Below are 25,000 nucleotides of genomic sequence, written 5' to 3' on the forward strand. Positions count from 1 at the left end.
TATATAATATATACAATATATATACTATATATATATATATATATATATATATACATATCTTTATGGGCCGTTCAGAAATTACGCAACACCTTAGGTGGGGACGGGGATATGCTGAAGTGTTATGAGTATGACAGTGACCGGGGGGTGCGTGGGGTTGCAGCCATAAGTTACATAACATTTTCAGATTTTTTTCCCTTGTTTCTTTTGAAAATATGTAAATGTAAAAATTCTGCCATAGACTTTTATTAATTTTTAGTAATATTGAAAATGAGGTATTTTATATTGTTTTGCATAATTATAGGATATTTAAAAAATGTAACACACTCAAATAACTTCCAGGTATTAGGCTTGGCTTTAAAATACTGAATTTACAAAAAGCAAACATATTTCGTGGGGGGGGGGGGGGGGGGGGGGCGGGGGGGGGGGGGGGGGGGGGGGGGACGGACGGATACTAGCTGATGTTACACAATTTTCTAGGGGGTTATGGACATGTGATATGAGGCGTGACAAGGGGGAAGGGCTGGTACAAAATTACCAGAAAAGGAGTTACGTCATTTTGAATGGGCCGTATATATATATATTATATATATATATATATATATATATATATATATATAATATATATATATCTATATATATATATAATATATATATATATATATATGTGTGTGTGTGTGTGTGTGTGTGTGTGTATTATACATATATATATATATTCACTCTTGTCAGGTTTGGTTTCCTTAATGACTTATTATAATGGGGATTCGGTGACGTAAATAATATGCAGTCAGTTGAAGGACTTGACCGCAAAACAGTATTTTAACAGTTACAAGACCTTGTTGTACTTTGTTGAATATCAAGGTATTCAAGCGATGCCCCGTTTTTAGTATAATCTCAGTCCTTTCCGGAAAAGACGTTTCATCTGATTTCATAAAAAGCTTGTTGCATTTTTTTTTTACTTATTTGTTTGTGTGTGTGTATGTGATTAGTTTAAGCCATGTAAGTTAAAAACTAGAAAGTTGCAGGTATGTTTTTGACGTTGGCTTTTGATCCCTTGTCTTTTGAGCATTTTTAAACGTGGATTTTTCGTAAAATAATGTAAGATTAGTCTGTGGAGTTCAGAATAAAAAACTGGGAAAAATGAATGAAAAAATTCAGACTTAGCAACTAGGTTTTCTGGGTCGCGAGGAAATGGAGGGAAAAAAAAAAAAAAGTCTCGTTGACCTGCATACGTGCATCGAATATTCGTCTGCCCCGCCGTTCCACAATATGAAAGAAATATATTAAAGCTGTCCTCTTGGCCGGAGAGTTTTTGTTTCCGCGGAAAAAGGATGCTGTAAAAATGAATGTGGACCTCTCGTAACCCCACAACAACAACAACAACAAAATGAAGAACAACAACGCATGTTATGTTGAATAGTTTCATGCGCTATTGTTCAAGTCAGACCCCTGGTCAGACGGGTCGCTTGTCTAACTGCCTGTCTGCCTGTGCGCACTGTCTTTCTCTCTTTGTCCTCGCAAAATAGATTTTTTTTTTTTTAAACTCGAACTTTCAAAAGTTCTCTCTCTCTCTCTCTCTCTCTCTCTCTCTCTCTCTCTCTCTCTCTCTGGAAAGGATATTGGCTAGGCCGGGCACTTTTCGTTTTGAATCAAAATGCTTAAAATTAGTACTTTAGCGTTTGAATCTCTCTCTCTCTCTCTCTCTCTCTCTCTCTCTCTCTCTCTCTCTCTCTGGAGCAATTAAAGGTTAGATAGTATCATTCGTTGTAAACGACGGTTAATTAGTGATTTAATATAAAAAAAATCTTGCGCTTAGTATATCAGTATAAGCAAGTGATCTACTCGCATCGATCAGGTGATCCCAACTATTTTGGTAAGCGAACGGCTTTTCTTCGAGATTTGTGATACTTTTAGCAATTCTAGGATACGCATTTCCCTCTTTGTCAAGTATTCTTCATGGAAAAAGCGGAAGAGAGAGATTGGTTAAATTAGAGGTAGTCGATTTGGAAACTCTTTAATGCTTGTTATAATGTTGGTATCTCTCTCTCTCTCTCTCTCTCTCTCTCTCTCTCTCTCTCTCTCTCTCTCTCTCTCTCTCCTTCCTATATTTTGATGCATCAACATGTCTCCCACTTGTGGATAGACTCCAAACAACCATACATTTCTCATGGAATTCTCAGTGGCATTATGTCACCTTTCATTTTTATTCCACGATCTTAAAGATGTATACTCGAGCATCTCTCTCTCTCTCTCTCTCTCTCTCTCTCTCTCTCTCTCTCTCTCTCTCTCTCTCTCTTCCAGAGTACGAACGACTCTTGACCGTCTCATATTTCTTTTCATCTGACCGGACTTTGATTATTTTAACCTCAACTGTTTCTCCAGTTCTTGTCCATATTTTTTTTCAAAATAATGTAATGATTATGTTTAATCATTTAATTCAGTGGTTTATCTAAATGTTTTATATGATTGGAATATATGAAGTCTATATATAATATATATATATATATATATATATATATATATATATATATATATATATTTGTGTGTGTGTTTGTGTGTGTGTGTGTATGTATGTATGTATATGTGTGTGAATGTATGCATGTTAGTTTGGATGCAGCACTTGTAGTCTTTCGGTATCGATGATCTTCATAGCGTGAAGCTTAACAGTATATCAGGACATCGGTCGTGTTTATAAAACTTTTAGGTCTTTGTGGCCAAAGTATACTGCTCTGACGAATATTATGTTAATAATTATATCTGTACAGTAATGCTGTTTGTTTATGTGTTTGTTGTTTATCATTTTAGTACTATATATATTACGTTATAGTTCATGTTTACATATATCAAGTCTTCATATGTATGTGCCTCTCCAAATGTATGTGTACGCATTCACATTCTCTGTAAGACGCAATGATACTTTATTCGAGGAACCTTACGACGGAAACGTCCAATATGGAAAGCTGACCGCTATTTTGATGAACTCTGTCAGGGTATCTTCCTCTACAAGAATTAACTGAGGAAATATATATATGCCTTCTTTGGGGTTTACAGATTGCGAACCTTATTGCATTCCTTTATATTTTGTTCTAATTGAATTACTAACCATTTTGTTTATTATTTGAATATTTATGACGATTTACTTCCTATGCATAGTGCATATCTTTGTTATATCCATATTAAATTGTAGGATGCCGTTAAGTATGTAGTAAGAATATGGCAATGGTATTTTATGATATAGCTGACCCGCTTCCTGCGGGTTGCTCGTAGAAAATGAAAACAATCAAATTAAAACATAACCATTAAGAACAAAATAGAATTCTTAAGCGATAACCGTGACGATATTTTCATCAAAATATGATTTTATAGAATGTCGAGAGAAATTGGAAATTCCCCACTTAGATGGTTGTGGAATATTGGCATAAACTGTTTGCGTATTACACATTTTCAAATTAGATATTGGAGTATGTTCGTTTGAAGATTTAATCGTGCTTGTAAAGTCGATTGCAGAAAATGGTTACGTTTGTTTAAGCATCACGTGTTTGGTAGTAATTTCTGATGAAGGAGAACAATATTCCTCTTTAATTATTGTTCCTCTTGTTTTCGTTAGTTGGAAGAACAAAATTATTCAAATCGTTTTACTATTTGCTCAATACAGTCGTATAAGGACTGTTTAGAAAGCGATAATATATAAACTATATCGAGCTGCGTACATTTATTAGAATGAAATGGGTTTCAATCTTCGGTGTGTATTATTCTAATTCTTGATATTTAGCATTTAGAGCGCAAAGCAAAGGAATGAAGCAGGAGACTTGATGTTTTTATAAAGAACTGTAACGATATGTCACGCTTTGGTGGTCGACATTGTTTCAATGCCTATAGAATCGACATTACTTGAGGCTTCCCCATTTCCCTAAATGTCTGACCACGAGCGGTTAACTATTGTGTTCCATCTCTTACCTTTGCTTTGGGTCATCCACGTCACGTCCACTTGGGGAATTAGTGTCAAAGGGCGGTGCAGGACTGCACCCTGGAGAACGCTGTGGGGCTGGCACGAATTTATGTATACACTCGTTTACCGTTTATTGGGTGAAACGACGCATCTACGTAACATTTCACTTGGTGATTATATATATATATATATATATATATATATATATATAACTATATATATATAGATATAGATATATATATATACATATAAATTCCCATAGGCAACATTATATTTTGACTTTTGAAACCTACTATTAAGGTTTTCTTTATTTTTTACTTTCTCCTTCTCCCTTTCTCATAATCTTAAGTACGATATCCATCCAGCCATTACATCAAAATGACCTTATTTATAGTTTACCGGTACCTTGTCTAGTAACGGGATCCCAACTAGCAAATATTTATTAATTTGTCATCTGAAATTGTATTTTGACTGTAATTTTCATTGGCATCAAATGTTGTTTACGATAACTGTACATAAAGTTCTTGAGGAATCCTTACAGTCTTTGTGATGAACTTTTTTTTTTTATTCTTCTTAAGATACCATCATGCCCCTTGCCATAATTTTATTTGCGTTATATTCTTTCCACAGGTCGTACCTAATTCTTTATCGCAATTTCTAGAGTTTCAGAGCTTGATTGAACTTTTTTTATGTAATTTTATTCATTATTTTTTTATATTTAGAACACTCGGATTTGCGTAATTACCTCATAAGCAACTAACTCCTCGAGACGGGCCAGTCAGTCTTCAGGTGGAAGTAGGGTAGAAGTAGAAAAAGAGAGAGAGAGAGAGAGAGAGAGAGAGAGAGAGAGAGAGAGAGAGAGAGAGAGAGTTGATGGCACTTTTCAGGCCAGGAGTTATACGTAGCCAAGGAAGATTCACCTTCACTTATCTCTTTAACAACCGTGTCGATGACCGCCTTACTCGGAAAGTCCCGTAGTTATTGTTCTCCTTTTCGTGTTCCTTTGTTGGAAAAACAACCGTTAACTGTTTGTGTGTTTGCGTAAGTGAGTTTGTATTTTGTCTGTACAGTTGGCCTTTGTTGCAAGGCATTGCTCTGTTTTTCCTAATTTCATTCGTATTAGTTGGGATTCTTTACCACGGTAAAAGGCTCTCTCTCTCTCTCTCTCTCTCTCTCTCTCTCTCTCTCTCTCTCTCTCTCTCTCTCATATATGTTTGCTATTTTTTCATTCGTACAGAGTTGTAACCATGTTGGAAAGTAAACATCAGTCGTTGTATTCTATTATTTGGTAAATGCTAGTACCTATATTTAACGCATTACAATGGTACGTTATCATTTTTAGGTTTATTCAGTACTTTCCTATTTGGCTTTCATGTTTAATTTTGGAGCCGTATTTTGATGAAGTCATCATCTTATATCATTCTGTGAGGAAGTCGTCTTATTCCTAAAGAGATGCGGAGTAAGTTCTCTTCTTGAAAAGTTGGTACCTATCTTATTCCTGTCCGTGTTCCCTAAGTTTGCCTCGACGTAGTTTAGAGAAACGTCGTCGTTCACTCAATTGCAATATTAAATTATATCCTTGCATGGTCCTTCAAAAGTAATGTGACATTACATTTCAAAAATTTTAGCGCTTGCACCGAAGCTAGAGTTGTGATTGGTTAAAATGAAATTGCGTGACGGAAGACAAACGTCTTGAGATTTTTTTTTTCTTTAAATCTATCGGGGACGAACATGACATTTCAACGAACATTTTTATGGCCTTCTCATGAGAAATGTGAGTGGACTTTTCGGAGCAATACTTCATGGTGGCAGGCCTTTAATATGTATATGTATTGTGTAGGAAGCCACAATTGATGGTGATCATGTATATAAGGGTGGGATTGCTCCTATATGCATACAGGCGCGCGCGCGCACACACACACACACACACACACACACACACACACACCGATAAAGCATAGGTCCGAGTTCCGAACGAGTCGGTATTTTCCGTTTAATACCATTTCTATCTGGTGGCTTAACCTTTGTATTGCATACGTGGTAGCTTGTATACTATGGCGGTTGGAACCAGCGTAAGAAAGGGCATGCGAACAGCCTTATATACAGAAAAAGAATGAGAGAGTCGGAGAGATCTTTGATGTGTCTTCTCGGCATTTCACGTCTTTGCGTAACGTAATGCCTGGTTAAATTCATCTGCTGAAACTACGTCTTGACAAATAACGTTGGCCAATCTTCATCATTACATAACTTCCATCCTTAGGTCTGTGCCATGTATCCTCAGCTGTCTTGTAAGTGATGTGAAGTTTTGTGAATAACGGAGGATGGAGCAAAGAAGTACAAAACTTGGCTAGCTGCTCAGATAACTGAGGGGGATACAGCTACTGGTTTCTCATACTTGTTACAGACCATTTGGGTCTAAAACGCTAAGACTCTGGTGTCATTTGTGCGACTTTCGTGCGTTATTATGACAGCAAAGTTTCTTTGTATTGTGAAAGACTATTATCAAATGGCTAAAGAACTTCACTTGAAAGGTGCAGCTGTGGAATTCCAAATCTGGCAACACTTTAGCTTTTTTGGTTGGACGCCTCTGAAGAAGGTGGTTTCCCTCAATGTGAAAGTGCTGTATATACCTTCTTGCAGCTGTCAGTCTGCTTAGGCCGGTGTCACACTATGCGGTGTCACCGCTTCGGCGGAACCGTATGCGGCACCCCCGCATTGCCTGCATACTGTCACACATAAGCGGCGAAGTCTCCCAGTCTATCCCCAGCAGCCAGCTATCGATAGTTTGATTATCATGTTGTCCAAACTAAAAGTTATTTGTGCATCAGAAGCAGAGGGCTTACTGAAAGAGCCAACTCGTCGTAAACACTGGGTTCACCCATTTAATGCTGAACGAGAAACAAGCGAAAGATTTGAAAAGTTTTATGAGAGTATACGGAAATGTAATGAAAGTTTTTTTTAGTATTACCGAATGTCCAAAGCTTTTTTGATGAACTGCTGAAAGTGCTGAGGCCTCATATCTCGAAGCAAAAATACAAAGTTTCGAAGATCAATATCTTCAGAAGAAAGATTACAATTGCACTAATGTGAGTAAAAAAAAAAAAAACATTATGACATGATTTATTCAGAATGGAAAAAATGGTAATGCAATACAGTAACTACAGTATATTATAATATTCAGATCCAAAACGAAGAATCAAATGTAAAAATAAAATATTCCTTGAATTCTGAAAAACTACTCCGTAATCGAAGCAAGTAGATGTTTAGTAATGAGATTGAGGAGACACTACGTCAATCACTTTAAAGCCCTGTATAGACGTGGATTGGGTATCTTTGGTGCCATAATGGACAGGAGTTTGACTGCATAGGGGTTGGTGATTGCATAAAGGATCCTTGTGCAGGAGACGGTGTTTGTGCAGGAGATAGTACTTCTACAGGAGATGGTGCTTGTATAAGCTGAGATGGTGCCTGCATTTGATGAAATGATGCCTGCATATGAAGTGGTCCCTGTACATGTAATGGTCCTTGCATATCCTACATAGGAGTAGGATACTTATGAAAATGATAAGAGGGATTCATTGCGGACTTGCATGAATGCATTGAATGAATAAATCAACGATTAAACATATTTGTAAACGCAAGTGGTTAAGGGGAGCGCCGGAAGCAGTGTAGCCGTCTGGTGTGACCACGTGCATAGAACTGTGTGTTTTCCCACGGCAATCGGCCGGATGCGATTTACGGCGGTCCGGCGCTGCCGCAGCATGCTGCAGCACAATACGGCGGCAGAAACGGCAGCGCCGCACTACTGTGGCACCTCTCATTGGTTTGTGTGTGATATCACCATGTGCAGCGCCACATAGTACAGTTTCGCCGTAGCGGCGACACCGCATAGTGTGACGCCGGCCTTAGGTCTTCACTAGGTATGCACACCAAAAAGGATTTGCTGGTTCAAAAGAGACAATAGCAGCCATTCGGTCTTCCTGAGGTTTATAACAAGTTGCACGTATGCAGTGAGAAGTAATGTTCGATGATGTCCTTTTGAAATCATGGTAAAGATACATTGAAGAACTAATTGAATATTATAAGGCATGAGTTTTCCACTGAGTCTGCTTTAATAATAAAATAATGCTCACAGTTATAGATTTGCCTATGAAAGCTGTAATTATCTTTTGTAATTATCACAATAAGTATTAAGCAATAACCAATAGCTGAATTTTCATAACCGGAATTCATTTGTTGCATCGAATTAGATTGTTATTTATTCACACTAGATCAACTGCACTCTTCGGACAAGACTTTCACATAGAACAGTTGCTACTCCGTTTTCTGTTTCTGTATTCATAAGATTAAACATTATTCCGTTTATATTTTTCCTACTGTTTTATGCACAGCATACCTTCTCTTTGCTGCATTACCTAAATCCAGCAATCTGCTTCCAACCTGCTTTTCGTATCCGATGTCAGGTTATATCTTCCATCCACACCAACTTTTATTTTTCAGCAGGTTATTTTCTCTCTTAATCCAGGCTTAAGGTATTTTGCGAACTTGAGCCGCTCGCTGAGGCAGCTTTGACAGACGCTGAAACTATTCGCGTGATTTTTGGACTGTTGGTACCTTTTTAAGTTTAACCCAGTTCTGACAATTTTTTACCTTTATCTTAGCACGTAGACAGTAAGCCTAACTTATAAAGGGCTCTTTAGTTTTTATATGTTTAATCCACAAGTAAGCAAAAGTAACATGGTACTTTTGGTATTATTATTCTAGCTTGAATTGAGAATTTCTCTGTAATTTATCTTGAAATGTACCTCCCGAGAGTTACTGCGGGGAAAATCATGATTATTGTATTTTAAAGGCAGATTAAATTTTTTTTTGTTTTCCGCGAATCTTTATTGGACACAGAAATTTAGTCAAGGGTACAGTTTTATTTGAATGATGATGATGATTATTATTTTTATTATTAATATTATTATTATATGATGATGATACAGTTCAGTTAGACCACTGGGTAATGTTTTTAGATTCTTTAGAAGGTTGTCCGAAGGATTCATTTGTAAAGTAGATGAAAAAATTGAAACAAGTCAAAATCAGAGAAGTTGAGTAGCTAAGTATAGAGCTACATCTTGGATGCAAAGCTAAATATCGAGTGCGATGAAGGTGAACTGAAGATAAGCGCGCTGTCGGCAGTAATTCCATATACGGGTTTCATTCAAGGAATGAATACGGTCTCTATAATGTTCATTCATTTAGACCACACTTCATTACTTCTGATTTAGTTTCATTTTATTTAATTTTCAAGATATCCCTCGGCATCCCTGAGAACAAGCTGAGTTTAATTTCCGTTACAGAGTTGTTCGTGCGTCCCATGTTTTGTTCCTGTTAGATTTTGATATACCTCTTTCCTTTTATTTAAATTTGTATGGCTGTAAATCTTGTCTTCCTCCAGTCCACTTTGCGACAACGGGGCCTTTCTTTAACGATTGAGAAGTTCTAATCAATGCAACCTCCTGTTGCTCAAGTATAGTATATCAATATTCATGGCAGGTTTCGTCATTTATGGAATCGTATTTTTCTTATTTAATTTTCATGAATATTTCTCAAGTAATTTCTTTTATGAGAATACTATATTTTTTAATATCAGCACCTGACTTACAGTTGTCAACATCTGCATTACTAATATCTCGGACTTTTTTTTGGGCCGAAGACATTCAAACAGATTAAAACTGGTTCTCATCATTATTTTTACTCTTTGCGTGTCATGTGTGCTCTTAGATTATTTTGGATGTTCTTGTCTTTAACTTTCTAATGATTATAAATAGATCTGCAAGGTAACCAGAGGAAAATTATTAAATAGATATTTATATAATTTGTTACCTCAACAACAGATCGTCGTCATCGTGGTTACTTTCCGAACAGCAAATTTCCGAGCATTAGTTGAAAACAACTTTTTCCGCACTCTAAGATATTAATATATCGCACAATATTGCATTGATATCCGAGGAATGCGAGCGAGACTGCGAACGTATGAGAAAGTAAAATCTGCTCGATGACAGCGGGCATACCCATAGAATACCTCGGACATGGTTGGCGGGGTTGCCGAATACCTTGCATGTGGTAGTGGGCGCGTTGGCAGTCGTGTCAGCTGAGACCAGGCTCTTCCAGACGGGGTCAGTGCGGCACAGAACTCAGCGAAAGGAGGGTGCGTGGCAGCGGCACTCCTCTGACACAGGCTTCCTCCCAAGGCACACTCGCATCTCGAGGGTGCCACGCGCTGGCCTGAGCATCAAGTTCCGCCGCGGTTTGTATGGTGCCGCCTCTTCCCCGCGTGGATAGGGGTTTCCTCACACGAGACGGAGGAGTTCATCCAAATTTATTTTGGGCTTTACGAGCCATGCGTTTATCACTGTGATAAGTTCTTAGTTGCTGTCACCAGGTTTTAAAACAATTAAACTGACCAACGTTTTTATTTAGTTGATGTTGTTGTGCTTGACATGGAAATGCGCTGTTTAATCTCGTAAACAATATCAGATTCAATTAAATGTTAACTTTAGTAAAACTAGACTTATAGAGTAGCGGAAATTAAATGAGACTTTAGTATATCCTTGCTATGCTGTTGTAGTGTGTAGATGCCTGGGCACATGTAACATTCAAAAGGAAAAGAACATAATTCAAGTTTAGCTCGGTATGGCGATTGAAAAATATAATATCTGTCCTTGGTATTCCCAGCTATTCCTCTAACCAGAGGTGAAGTTTACTTCCCCTTACCGAAAGTATCTTCCTCAACGCCAAGGTAAGGTAACACATACGACTCAATTGTATGGAGTTAATACTTGTAATGTTCACGTTTATATATATGTATATATATATATATATATATATATATATATATATATATATATATATATATATACATACATACATACACATATATATGTTATTTTATATTTGCCAGTTTAGCTTTGATAAGAACTAAGTCGTGATTAATAATTAAAACGGGAGTTTTAAAAAGGATATGTCTAGTAAATTATCAAAATACTCTCTCTCTCTCTCTCTCTCTCTCTCTCTCTCTCTCTCTCTCTCTCTCTCTCTCTCTCTCTCTCTTTCTCTCTCTCTCTCTCTCTCTCTGTGAGAGTGTAGCAGTCAAAGACTAGTCTCAGAAGGGAAAAACGTATTCATGTAGAAGCTCCTTTTCCTTGCAGGGGTGTCTTTTTTTCAACATTAAATTCCCTTGAGTTGAATGGTTTATTAAACACTGGGGTATATTTGATTTCATTAGCAATTTAAAAGCACAGCCGTTACAGTGCATTCACGTTAATCACAGCGTCCCAATTAGTCTGCGAAAATGTGGAAAGAAAAGTACAGAAAAGAACATGTTCATTGTCTTCAGGGGTCCTATGAGATCTATTAGAAGACAGACGTGATATTTCGTTTTAGCCTTGAACTTTAGGGGATTGTCACGTCACGGCAAATATTCCATGGCAGCTCTCTCTCTCTATCTCTCTCTCTCTCTCTCTCTCTCTCTCTCTCCAATACTCATTTTTTCTGCTTTCTAACTACTATATACCATTAAATTTGCGTGTCTCTCTATCTGTGTAATATTAATGTCTCTTTGTCGGTTAACCAATCACTCCAGTGAACCAATGTATTCTCTCATCTTTCGTATTCATATCTGCTCTCTTGTAACCACTTGAATGAACAGTAAATTCTCTCTCTCTCTCTCTCTCTCTCTCTCTCTCTCTCTCTCTCTCTCTCTCTCTCTCTGATTTATTGCTGTTAGTGTACTCAAATCTGTCTCTTTGAATATGGTAATATGCTCTGTTATATCTCTGCCGTTCTATATGACACTGTCAGCGTATTGGAATGTATATGTTGGAGGATAAGTACAGAACATAGATTGACTGTTTTGTCGACACACCTCTGGTAAAAGCGAACATCTGCAATCGTTCGAGAGTAAAAGTATATAAGCTGGGATGAAAGTTCTTTTCTCTCTCTCTCTCTCACTCTCTCTAAATTATCATGTGAATACGCAGTTTTTTTTATGTGAAGAATATTGATGTGTAATTGAGACGAAATCACATTGTCGTTGTAAATGGTATCATGGTAAGGATGTAATAATGGCAGGTGATATTAGGAGAAAGAATGTGTGGACTGGAGACGAGAGGGTGATGGTTGCCCTTATTCTGGAGATAGAAAAAAGATAAAAATGATATTTCATTTCTTGCATAAGTTTTACAATTACCCGCATAGTATGAACTTTTAAATTGACATTGTTTAGTTTTAATTATCTCCTGAATCACACATTTTATCGTTTGCTTTGGATGCTTGTAATTACGCCGTTTAGATTGTGTGATGTTTCTAATTTGAATCTTCCTATATAGGTTCTTCTAAGACTCGTCGTTGGCGCTTATTTTTACAAATTTGCCTTAAATGTTACGGACGAAAAGACCCAGTTTGATCTGTCTTATTTTAACATTATTAGTTATCAGCGAATTCAACGAAAAACCATCGGTCTTAGTTACGCAGTCTAGCAATGTTACCATACTCAAAGGTGTATACATACCTTGGCCAAAAGGTAAGTTCCCCTGACTGTGGCAACACGGGTTATTGTGTAACCAGGTTCAAGTTTAGGGCCCTTTTATTTTACCTCTTAGCACCTTCTGGCTTTCCGTAAATTGTTTTGAACATGGGCTGATTGTGGCTCAAGTTTGTCCAAAAGCTTTTACGTTCATAAAGTGGATTTTGGGTTAACAGTGGAGGTAGTTGTAGTTTTTATAGATATATAATTCACAGAGAAATTTACGTAATATCTCTCTCTCATATATATATATATATATATATATATATATATATATATATATATATATATATATATATATATATATATATATATGATAATTAGTGGGTCGTCGCATGACTCAAATTAATACCAAGTTATCATCACAACAGAGAATTTCATTAACTGCTCAAATAAAAACCTTTTATCATTTAGCTTCATCAATTCCATTTAACATAAAGACAGAATCGAGAGCTATTAACCAAACGCTGAGAATAAAAATGAGATTGAATGACAAAATATTTATAAACCTATATTTTATTACAAGCCACCATTTTCTTAAAATTACAAAAAAGAAGCGACCCAGCAATCCAGAGAGATTAAAGTAGGGATATGTTCTCACGGCTAACTAAATTTCGAAGAACTTTAGGGAAACTGTTTTAAGATTTATAAAGCCTTAACCAGCGTCTCGTTATTCTAACATAGACACGCATACACACGCACGCGGATACGGACACACTCACAAGCCTGCCAAGAGATGATAACGCTTACCAGAAAAATTGGAATTCTTTAGTCTGATGATCAGTTTTGAAGACTATCTTTGAGCCAAACGGACTTTCGGCGACCCAAGACACCCAGGCTCTTAACACGGGCAGAGGAGCTTTTGTTACCACAAAGTGAAGGGAAACTTTCAAAATAGAAAGTGTAGTGATTTACAATCCCCGAGAGCGGCGCTGCCCTAGACTCCCTTGTCTTCTGGCAAAAACAAGTAACCAGAACAATGCCATGTAATCTAAATCATCATGTGAAGAATATGAGGGAAATGAACTGGATAGCCCGAAACGTCTGAAAAGCGGAGGCCTTCATGGTAACTATCAAGTTTTCCACTTTCAGAGGGACAATGCGGCTATTTTGACAAATGAGGAAATTTGGCTGTTATAGGAAGAACGTTTCAAGTCAGGATCTTTTGAAGCGAAGTCGAAAACTGATGCGTAATTTAATAGCTGTGATTACTCATTAGTCGGGGTTTGTTACAAGAAAAATGTACTAAAATCCGGACATTACCTTCGTATTTTGTTGTATTATATTTAATAATAATAAAAAAAAGAACAGCCTGTGTCTAAAAAATAAAAGTTTCAAACTATCACAATTTCAAGTTTAAAGGAATTTACCAAAAAATGACATTTGTCAAGTGGGAGATTGACTTGAATAAGGGGTTAATAATGCATGCCCGAAGAGGAAGCGATATTCTTTCTCTTTAATTTTTTCACTGTTCCTATCATACATATAATATATATATATATATATATATAATATATATAAAGGTTATTAATACGTAGCATCACGTTTTATATACTTCGTGATCATGTTATTCATGTATGTATGTATGTATGTATATTAATTTTAATTTATATATATATATATATATATATATATATATATATATAATATATATCTATATATCTATATATATATATATATATATATATATATATATATATTATGTATGTGTGTGTGTATTCATACTTACATAAATGCATACGCAATATATATATACATACTTATATAGATGCATACGCAATATAGCAAGGACCATAAGGAAATAATAGGCATCATTATCTGGCGGGTATAGTATAAAAGAAAGCAGTTTACAGCTGAGCGTCGTCAAAAAGTTCAAAGTAAAAGTATGACTAAAAGTTGATAAAAAGGGAATATAGAGAGGCCAAATGGCTTAAGTAAACAAACAGTCCACAGCCAAAGAAATTGCTCTGACATAGAAAGTGGTCCTGAAACCACACGTACAAACATGTTGGACTTTAGGAACACGACGTGAGGTAAATAAACAAAGGGTAGACAACAGAAGAAATTGTTATTAGTTATCTGGTTTGTTTCACTGGAACCCGTGTTCGTCACCAGATGTTGCTCAAGGGTCCAAAGATTGCTATAAGGTAGCATGTTGACTTTTTCATTTATTTTGTGTTTTCAGGCCTCATTAAGACCCAGTGCCTTTTGCACAAGGATGCTAGGATTGTTTTTGCAAATTTTTACAATTCATTACTTTACACGGTAGACGCGGAAACTCAACAATTGTAACCCCACACCACCGGGACCCCTTCGCCTGTATGGGGAGGGGATATTTTCAATTTATAATTGCGCATAACAAGAGTTGTTAATCAGATTTTTTATTTTTCATTAATGAACGATATTTATTTGTTCCCTAACTCAGAAGCTTATGATGATTTATGTCGAATGTGAAATATATTTTTTTCATGGCTCGTGAATGAATTGCGTTTAAAGATAGAAACAGCCGCTCGCTAAAGAAACAGCCGCTCGCTAATTTGAGTTTTGTCGCAGTTATACTCTTGTGTCCTCTAGAGAATCGATGACGAGGCTTTGCCCGTAATACTCCAATTACTTGGATTGCTGGTCAGTTTGTTCCACCACGTCCCTTTTTTTTGTGTTGTTGTTATGCTTGCCACACACTTGTCTGGCCTGCTTTCTTTATATAATAATTTTGGCCATTTCCTGATAATTTATCGTCTATTACTGTGATGGTTTTTGATGATGAAATTGCAATATTAATTTTTTTCGATAAAAGGGGTAATTGTGTCTTCAAAGAACATATTTACAACATGGCCATTTTTTGAAATAGGGAAAATTGTTGCAATTCCATTTTTTTTGACTTGAAATGTCGTCGATTCTCTAGTTTCATCAGTCCTCAGTTTAATGTGTGTTAACTGACAAGGAAATGTAGCTTGGTCGGCACCATCTGTCTTTAGGAGAACTTTGTATTCCCTAGTTGGTCCTAGGGTCTTAAACATAAGGAATTTGTATTACATAATCTTAGGACCTCTTTCATCCCTCTTGGGAAACTCAGTCGTCGGTAGTTCTTGATGCCTTTTGAGCTTTGGAAGCTCAAGAGACCCACTGTCAGTGAGGCATTCCTCAAAGGGCACTACATCTGCATCAGCCGCCACGACGGCATAAACTGTTGCCGGAAAGATAGGCCCTTCTCCTGGCAATGTTACTTCTTATCGGAACACACAAGATGTATTTAAGCTACGAATTCATAAAGCTAGGGCTGTCTTGATAAAATTTTGTGTAGTACTTTTTATTTACTTATTTTTCCTCACCTTTTTGTAGGTCAGCCGTATGGGTGAAGTTTTACGAATAATGTTGATCCTGGATTGCTGTTATCGGTCAGCGTAGCGCGACTGGTCAGCGGTATGTTTGGTATTCGATTAATGGTGCTGCTAATTTATGATGATTATTTTCTTCTTCTAAGACTTTTGGGTGGTCGTCTTCATTATATTTCATTTCCTTTTTCGACTGTGTAGTGTAAGGAGGCGTGAATATCACAATGGTTTGATTTAGGAAAAATTGCGTACGTAGTGATTTATGATCCTTAAATATTTTGTTAGTAAATTAACGAACACCGCATAAATATTTTACTTACATTAGTATGCATTAAAAGAGAGATTTACATTAATTTCATAATAAAATAAGAGCTAAAAGTTCTTGGTTAAATAATATTTGTCCACTAATAAACGTGATTATATTTGGTGGTACCTCACATCAAGTTAAGCAGAGACAAAACGACAAATAGATAACCATCGAAAACAGAGTGATAAACAGTGATAAACAGTTATAGATCGTCCTTAAGTACACGCTCGTCCACTGAAAACATGCTTACATTTACCTCATTGTGGCCGCTCTACTCTGACGAATAACGTTAAAGAACGTGAAATGGGAATGAGAAATCATGTTCAGAATATGTCACATTATATATATACATGCATGTATATATGTATAGCTTTCTCCCAATTCGACCTTTAGATCCTTGCACTTTATCTCCCTTATCCTACTGTCCAGCCATACCAACTCCCTCTTTGCATTGTCTTAAGCGCTGAATGGATGAAAGTGCCTCGGTGCTTAGCTTTACAACCTAGATTTGATAAAGCCGGTCATCGTCATTGGAGGTGAGCGAAATTGATAAGAACTTCACTGTATGTTCTAGACAACTAATTCATTTTATATGATTAATTTTAGAACATTATTGTTCTCTCTCTCTCTCTCTCTCTCTCTCTCCCTCTCTCTCTCTCTCGGTCTTATATATATATATATATATATATTATATATATATATATATATATATATATATATATATATATTTGTGTGTTAGTATATGTGTATGCTTGTGCCACTACTACCTATGGAGCTTTTTAAGTATATGTACTCAAAACAATGGTAAGCTCTCCTTCAGTCTTTTTTATTTTTAATTTTGTTTAAGAATCGCATAACTGCTTTTCAGTCTCTTGAATTGTTTCATAGTGACGACTTCCCAAATGATTCACGCCCTGATTACACTGATCCACTATGCATCATTGTTAATGCGGTTTAGAATAATAAATTTTTAATTAAGAATTCAGTTTCGCCATCTTTTTTCTATCAAGGGTCGTTTTTCGAACGGATTTGATTAATATCCGTTAGCATTTCATTAGTCGAGCACAAATGATACTGATTAGTAGCGTCGAGTTTTCCCCGACCTGCATAACTGGTAATTAGATGCAAATGTTTGAATTCAGGAAGTCTTTCGTTCTGCTTGAAACGAATCGGATGTTGTTTCAAAATTGATTGGAAACTTTGTTAATTATTCATATACGAAAAGTCTCTCTCTCTCTCTCTCTCTCTCTCTCAGAATTCTGCATCTGATTTTCTAAAAGGAGAGCAGTGGAGATTGTTCGATGTGCGATGATTTGAATATGTCTTAAATTGTTCTGCAGTTCTGTAATACACTCTACGCTTTGTATGATTATTGTCAGTTGAATTGAAAAATAATCCATTGTTATTCTCATCATGTGCGCTACACTTTCACATAGGACATTCATAAGCCCCAAAATATTTAGCAATTCGTGAAATAAAAAGTCCGAGTGAGCCTTTTGGGATACGAATAAGTCAAGACGAAAGTTGAATGTTTAAATTCCATCGCAAGAATGTCCTCCAGTCGGGCTCTGTGGCAGTCGGAGGCCTCTTGTCTGATACAAGCTTTGCTGGTCGCTTCTCTCCCTCCTACCCAGTCCTCCACCCCTCCAGTTCTCCCTGTGACCCCTCCTCCCATATCATCTATTCCGTTTTGACGTTTGCGTTGTTTCTTTGGGATTCGAAATTGCTGAGAGCTTTTGATATTTTTCATCTTTTTTTTTCTCTCTCTCTTAACGTTCATCTTTCCAACAGCTGGAGTCTTTCAGAAAGTTTATATCGGTGACCCATTGCTTCAGACAATGACAATTAAAATATCTCCTCATCTGGACATAAAGTACCTTTGATGTCATGTATATATTAAAAGAAATATGCAATTATTTGATATATTTTGCAGCTGCTTGAAGTAATGAATATTTATATTATATTTTATTATTATTATTGTTTTGTTAAAGATGATGGCAGCATCAGTGGAATTGATTTTATATATGGTCTTTTCAATTCTTCTTATTATTCTCTTCTCATCAGGGCTGATATTTGCTAATAGCTGGCCGATGTTCATATCTTGGTTAAAGAAATGTTTTCTAAAAATACTAATTTATTGTTATGATAACAAAAGTGGTTAACAAATCTTAGTAATGGAATTCCAACGTTTCCAACCGTATCATCGGTTCATTTTCAAGGAAAGGTGAGCGTGAACTGATTGGAATGGGTTTGTTGTTGTTGGAGATTAAGCCAGCCTTGTGCTGGCACGGGCTCTTGCTCCTAGAGCAGCCCGTAACTGGAATATCTGTAAAGATACAAAAACAGTGCTTTGGCGGTTAGTTTTGGAAAGGAGATAGGGTGACAGGCAGGATTGCAACCCCTTTGAACCTTACGGTACCCATCAGTAGGAGAGAAAGTTTTATAGCAGTGAGACTCAGCCTAGCTGAAGAGTGCTGAGTAGGAAGAAGGAAGCGAGTTTTAGTTTGAGGGAAAGAAGGCGTTACCTATAAACATTTTAGGCGCAATATATATACATGTGTGTAGCATCTGAAAATATTGCAATATATATCAAACCAACATTAAGCAAGTATTATAGTATATATACATGTTCATGCATACTCACACTTATACATATGCTCCAAAAGATGTTTATGACTCCCATTGCAACCAGTGAAGTAGAGGGTTCGTGCTTTGTGTGGCTTTCATTGTTTTTTTGTTTACAAGACACTAGGAGATTCCCATGTGTCTATGGAGAAATGCCGTGTGATTCATCCTTTTACCTGGGAGGTGGGTGAGACATTAGGAGATTCCCATATGTCCCTATGTTATTTAAGATGTGTCTGGTGATCTGTGCCGGTGTCAGCTCTATTTCAGTTAGGTTTGATCTGTAAGATTGTGTCTCTGGGCAGTCTAGTAGGTAGTGTTCGAGGGGCTGGATTGCCTCTCGGTCACAGTACTGACATAACCTGCCCTCATTTCCTATCATTTGCCAGGTGCAGAGGTATCCTAGCCTTAATCTGTGTGTGATGACTGAGAGTTTTCTAGTGGTTTGTTTTGTGATGTCATGCGGAGTTAGATTTGTGACATCCACATACCACTTGGACGTCCTTGACTCTTGTAGTGGTTAGTGACGTCGTACTTCACTCTCTTCTTGGAGTTTGGCATAGCTTTTTGCCATTTCCTTTAGGTGTGTTATGGATGGTTGCACTTTTATGCTTACTGTACTGCAGCTGAGGGCACTTTTGGCAAGGAAGTCAGCTTCATCATTTCCCTGGATTCCCACATGGCTGGGTATCCAGTTTAGTGTGACTCTCCTGCCAGCAGCTTGATGTGAATTGGCCAATGATTTTATGGCTGTTATCAGTGTCACATTTTCTTTGGATTTGTCGCTTTGATAGCGAGTATTGCTCCTTTGGAGTCAATATGCACTGTTGTGTGTCCTTCTTTTAAATTGGAATTTTCTAAGGCTTTTAAGATTGCCATTAGTTCCGCTTGTAGTATGGAGGCATTGTTGGATAGCCTCCAGCTTCCTTTGAAGTCTTGGGCAGCCACTGCTTGCTGCAGTTGCTGGAGCTTCTGTGTCAACTGAGCCATCAGTGTAATATTAGGTTTTCAGCTGCTGTGTTCCCGATTGCTACTTCTGCTGCAGTTTTCATTTGTGCTGCTGTGCACAGTGCTTTGTTTGCCGGTAGTATTGTGAAGTTATACCGGATTGGGTCTTCGACCCAGGGAGGTGGTTTTTGGTATCCCTCAGGTGGGACATCCTTTGTTATGTGTTTCACTGTGTCCTGCATACCCAGTTCTCTCAGTGTCTGGAGTATACTGCCCGCATAGGTTTTTGGCGGGTCTAGTTCTTCGTGCAAGTTTATACACGCTTGCATTTTGTTTTTGTGTGGTCCATTTCTGTCGTTTCTGATGGTTTTGCACAGAATGGCAATATTTCTTTGGCCTATCCTGTGCTTGAGAGACTGCAGTTGTGCTCTGACCCTCAAGAGACAAATTCTTGTCCACATTGGGGCTCCAAGTATAAGTCTCATTGCGTTGTTTTGGATGACTTCCAGCCTCTGCTGTTGATCCTTTCTGAGATTTGTCAGGACTGGTGCTGCGTATTCTACTTGTGCTCTGATGGTTTGTATGTAGAACCTCCTGAGCAGATGGTATGTCGCACCTTCTTGCAATGATGTGATTTTCTTTAGGGCATTAAGCCCTATTTTTGTTTTGGCTTGAGGAGCTGTATTTTGCTTCTCAGGAGATAGTGAATCTGCAATGCAGACTCCCAGATATGTGTAGCTATCCACCCAGTCTATGACGTCTCCTTTCAGTAGAAGGTTGGGTGGATTTTGATCATGTTTATTGCCATGGCTTTTGTCTTATTTCTGTTGATTTTGAGTCCCAGTTGTGTGCACTTGTCCTCAAGTTTTTGCAAGGCTTCTTGGAATGGGGTCGTTCGGCGGTATTATTGTGTCCCAGGTGCTCTGTCTGATGGGGCGCTGCGTTTTCATTGGCTGAACAGAGGATTAAGTCCCTGAGTCAAGCCGTCTTGCAGAGGTGGAAGCTCGCACTGCTCTTCGCGTGCGGACGCTGGAGACTGGGAGCATAGTATTGGGCAGGGGCACCTGATTGGGTCCGTTCGATCGGCTCTAGGGTGCCGGCGGGCAGCGCCCTACGTGCCACCGTCGGGAGGAGTGAAGTCTCTTGAGTGGTGTTAAGGCTGGGTCTCTCCTTCCCGATGTGTAGGGCCTCTAAGAGGCGGAGGCGACGGTGGTCTGCTGCCTTATCGATAATACCAATATTAGGAATAATGTCCTTCCGAGTTATCCTGGTATTGTGGGACGTTTTTTTGCATGATTATGGATGGCGCCTTCCTGAGCGTGGCAGGATATCCTCTTGGAAAATCGCATCGTTGTCATACCAATGTAGGCGCCGGGGCATTCCCGGACAGGGCATTTGTATTGGTAGACAACGTTAGTTTTCTTGAGAGGGTCCTGCCATCACAGGGGCTGGGTTGTTTTTCATAATCAGGCCACTGGTCTTCTTGCTTTTATAGTAAATGATCAATTTTACTTTTTCGCATGGTCCGTGGGGGAGACATTCCTTTCGATGATGTTACGAAGGGCTCGCTCATCCTCTTTGTATTTCTTGTGAAATACTCCCTTGTAAAAGAGAGTGACGTCTTCAAGGGCGACGGGGCGAGGCTCCTGCTGGTACCACTTATCGATCGTTTCTGCGAATGGCTTTTTCGATGTCCCGGTTGGAATACCCGTTGTTAATTAGAACTTGGGCAACACGTTCTAATTCAGTGTGCGTGTCCTTCCACGAAGAGCAGTGTGAGAGAGCTCTCTTGATGAAGGCGCTGATTGCAGTGCGTTTGTATCTCTCTGGACACTCGCTCTCGCCGTTCAGGCACATGCCCAGGTTCGTGGGTTTCGTATACACTTGTGTTACGAAGCGTTCTTCTTGTTGCCCGACGAGAACGTCAAGGAAGGGGAGGCGACGGTCACGGCAATGCTCGATGGTGAAGTTGAGTCTGCTGTGGTCGTGGAAGGCTTGTCGCAGGCGCTCTATTTCTTCCACCGTGTTGGCACTGATGAAGGTGTCGTCAATATATCGGACGTACATAGACGGTTTCTCGATGGTGGCGAATACCCGACGTTCCACAGTACCCATGTAGAAGTTCGCGAAAAGTACTCCGAGGGGAGAACCCATCGCTACGCCGTCTTTTTGCGTGTACATATGGCCTCTGTGGGTGGAGAAAGGGGCCCTTTTCGTACATATTTCAAGGAGTTTTTGGAGGGCATGCTCAGGGATGTTTAATGGGGGCGTGGAGTCGTCTCTGTATACACGATCCAGAATTATCTGGATTGTTTCATCCACGGGGACGTTCGTGAACAGGGACTCCACGTCCATCGATGCAATAACTCCTCCGGACGTGTCGTTTTCAGGGCTTCTATAAACTCGGCAGAGGCACTTCAAACTGTGGTCATCTGGAACGTAAGGAGTCAAAATAGCATTCAATTTCTTCGCAAGCTGGTATGTAGGAGCGGGAATTTGGCTAATGATGGGGCGTAACGGGTTCCTGGTTTATGGGTTTTAACATTCCCGTATATATAGCCAAGGTCGTAGTCCCCCTACGATCGGCAGCAAGTGAAGGGCATTGGAAGCTGCATTGACAGTCTCAATATCCTATTGGCCTCACGTTTAATGTCATCTACCGGGTTCTTAAGTATTCTCTGGAATTTGCTGCTGTCTGACAGTATCTCATCCAACTTGTGGTGGTATTCCTCAGTGCGGATGAGTACAAATGCAGCGGTTTTATCGGCCCGACGGACGGTGACATCCTCTTTCGCTCGGAGTTCTTTGGCTGCTTCCCTCGGGCAACAAGAAGAACGCTTCGTAACACAAGTGTATACGAAACCCACGAACCTGGGCATGTGCCTGAACGGCGAGAGCGAGTGTCCAGAGAGATACAAACGCACTGCAATCAGCGCCTTCATCAAGAGAGCTCTCTCACACTGCTCTTCGTGGAAGGACACGCACACTGAATTAGAACGTGTTGCCCAAGTTCTAATTAAACAACTGGGTATTCCAAAACCAGGGTACATCGAACAAAAGCCATTAGCAGGAAACATCGATAAAGTAGGTTTACCAGGCAGGAGCCTTCGGCCCCGTCCCGTCACCCTTGAAGGACGTTCACTCTCTTTACAAAGGGAGTATTTCACAAGAAATACAAAGAGGATGAGCGAGCCCTTCGTAACATCATCGAAAGGAATGTCTCCCCCACGGACCCTGCGAAAAAAAGTAAAATTGATCATTTACTATAAAAGCAAGAAGACCAGTGGCCTGATTATGAAAAACAACCCAGCCCCTGTGATGCAGGACCCTCTCAAGAAAACTAACGTTGTCTACCAATACAAATGCCCTGTCCGGGAATGCCCCGGCGCCTACATTGGTATGACAACGATGCGATTTTCCAAGAGGATATCCTGCCACGCTCAGGAAGGCGCCATCCATAATCATGCAAAAACGTCCACAATACCAGGATAACTCGGAAGGACATTATTCCTAATATTGGTATTATCGATAAGGCAGCAGACCACCGTCGCCTCCGCCTCTTAGAGGCCCTACACATCGGGCACGGGAAGAGGACCCAGCCTTAACACCACTCAAGAGACTTCACTCCTCCCGACGGTGGCACGTAGGGCGCTGCCCGCCGGCACCATAGAGCCGATCGAAACGGACCAATCAGGTGCCCCTGCCCAATACTATGCTCCCAGTCTCCAGCGTCCGCACGCGAAGAGCAGTGCGAGCTTCCACCTCTGCAAGACGGCTTGACTCAGGGACTTAATCCTCTGTTCAGCCAATGAAAATGCAGCGCCCATCAGACAGAGCACCTGGGACACAATAAATACCGCCGAACGACCCCCCCCCACCATTCCAATCAGTTCACGCTCACCTTTCCTTGAAAATGAACCGATGATACGGTTGGAAACGTTGGAATTCCATTACTAAGATTTGTTAACCACTTTTGTTATCATAACAATAAATTAGTATTTTTAGAAAACATTTCTTTAACCAAGATATGAACATCGGCCAGCTATTAGCAAATATCAGCCCTGATGAGAAGAGAATAATAAGAAGAATTGAAAAGACCATATATAAAATCAATTCCACTGATGCTGCCATCATCTTTAACAAAACATGTTTAAGAGAGGGTCTCCTACCTTCATATATTATTATTATTATTATTATTATTATTATTATTATTATTGTTATTGTTGTTGTTGTTTCAATCGTGTATTTGTTTTAAGATAGAAATTAAAATTCATTAAAGGTTAACATTTCACAAGTACTCGAAGATCTGACATAAAAGAGCAATGGTCATTGATCTTGGTCCAATACAGGTGCTGGAATGGAAATAACAGTCATCGTTCTTTTCTTCGTCCGACTTTGAAAGGGTTAAACAAAGGCAACAGGATCGGCTTGATATTGAATATCGTTATATATGGCTGATGTTATCTTCACTGCATACTTTCATGATTGAGGGAATCTGAGCCATGTTTGCAACCGCCCTCCCTTCTGTACCCTAACCTCCCTAGCAGCCTTCATGCAACGTGACGTCCTTCTCTATAGCATTTGGTTCTATACTGCATATTAGATCTTATATTATATTGCTCCGCTTCTGGGGATTGTTGCTTACTCTTCTTGGGTAGATGGGACGTTTGTCACTTCCAGGTCCCTATAAAACCAGACCGTTTTAAGTCTCGATATCCATATTGTAAGAGATATCTGTATTCATTCTGCATTTTTTCCTTTGGGTTTTCAATTCTTAGAAGGCTTCTGTGTCCATTTTGGATTCTCGCTTCGTAGACGATATCTGCATCCATTTTGGATTTGGCTTTTCAGACAATATCTGCATCCATTTTAGAGCTTCACTTCTTACAAGAAATCTGTATCCATTATTGATGTTCACTACTTATGGTATATATGTTCATTTGGATTTTGCCTTCTTTGGAGATATCAGCATCCATTTTGTAATCTCACTTCTTTGAATATCTCCGTATACATTTTAATTCTTATTTCTATGCATAGATCTGTCTCCAGTTTGGAATTTCACTTCTTAGAAGACAATTGTTACTATTTAGAATTCTTACTTCATTGGAAATATCTGTATTCAGTTTGGATTTTCACTTCTTAGAAGATATCTTTATCTATTTTGAATTATCGCTTCTTTAAAGATGTCTATATCGATTTGGAATTCCAAATTCTTTTAAAATATTTATCTTATTTTGCATTTTCAATTCTTCGCCGATATCTGCATT

The 25,000-nt window shown here is 38.6% G+C and overlaps 1 protein-coding gene across 5 annotated transcripts in view; it reads left to right on the forward strand.

Annotated features, from left to right (window-relative positions):
- Positions 1 to 25,000, forward strand: part of LOC135198012 (glycine receptor subunit alpha-4-like) — a 758,459-nt gene that overhangs the window by 73,866 nt on the left and 659,593 nt on the right. The window contains exon 1 of one of the 5 annotated variants that reach the window (XM_064225360.1): positions 10,123 to 10,733. The exons of the other annotated variants lie outside the window; for them this stretch is intronic. The gene's annotated coding sequence lies outside the window, so the exon portion shown is untranslated. Of the gene's footprint in view, positions 1 to 10,122; positions 10,734 to 25,000 lie in introns of those variants that run through there. 5 annotated transcript variants of the gene reach the window in all.

This window comes from Macrobrachium nipponense, chromosome 21 (assembly GCF_015104395.2).
Source record: "Macrobrachium nipponense isolate FS-2020 chromosome 21, ASM1510439v2, whole genome shotgun sequence".
Lineage (NCBI taxonomy): Eukaryota > Metazoa > Arthropoda > Malacostraca > Decapoda > Palaemonidae > Macrobrachium > Macrobrachium nipponense.